Source organism: Grammomys surdaster, unplaced genomic scaffold (genome assembly GCF_004785775.1).
Source record: "Grammomys surdaster isolate TR1022 unplaced genomic scaffold, NIH_TR_1.0 117880, whole genome shotgun sequence".
NCBI lineage: Eukaryota > Metazoa > Chordata > Mammalia > Rodentia > Muridae > Grammomys > Grammomys surdaster.
Genome location: NW_021614485.1, coordinates 2,061 through 2,669, shown reverse-complemented (window position 1 = coordinate 2,669; position 609 = coordinate 2,061). Strand labels below are relative to the sequence as shown.

The 609-nt window shown below is 41.7% G+C and overlaps 1 non-coding gene across 1 annotated transcript; it reads right to left on the bottom strand.

The window, feature by feature from the left end:
* Positions 1-251: 251 nt before the first annotated feature.
* On the bottom strand, positions 252-382 carry LOC114635796. Its single transcript, XR_003713525.1, has one exon. It is a non-coding gene; the product is annotated as a small nucleolar RNA SNORA17 (small nucleolar RNA).
* Positions 383-609: the final 227 nt, after the last annotated feature.

Here is a 609-nt window from a genome sequence, read left to right as displayed (position 1 = left end):
ACCTACCATTCCTGCCACTCCCCTACACTGGGGCATGGAGACTTTAAAGGAGCAAAGACCAATCCTATTGATATCCCACAAGAGCGTCTTCTGCTACATATGAGGCTGGAGTCATGAGTCCTTCCATAAGTCCTTTTTTGTTGGTGCTTTAGACCCTTCGAGCTCTGTGTGTGTGGGTGTGTGGGTGTTCTGGTTGATTAATATTCTTGTTCTTCCTATGGGGTTGAGAACCCCTTCAATTCCTTCTGTCCTGTGTTATACTCTTCATTGTTCAGATGTTCTCAGACCACAACACTGAGCTTACACATAGCCTCTCTCTTCTTTGCCACCTACTGAGGCACATGAGACACAACTGCCACCCTGCCAATGATCTAGGGGCAGACCATGTCAATAATTTTCATTAAATGTCAGTGGAATTCTGGTCTGTACGATTGAAGAGTAAAACAGCAAAACCAAAACCTACAACAACAACAACAAAACATCTAATATTACTTTCAAAGGAAACACTTATTACCAAAGAATAATTAGCCAGTCTTTTATCAAATATTAAACGAGACCAGGAAATTCCTAAGCTCTGGCCATGTAGTGAAGACTCATCAACATAAAACA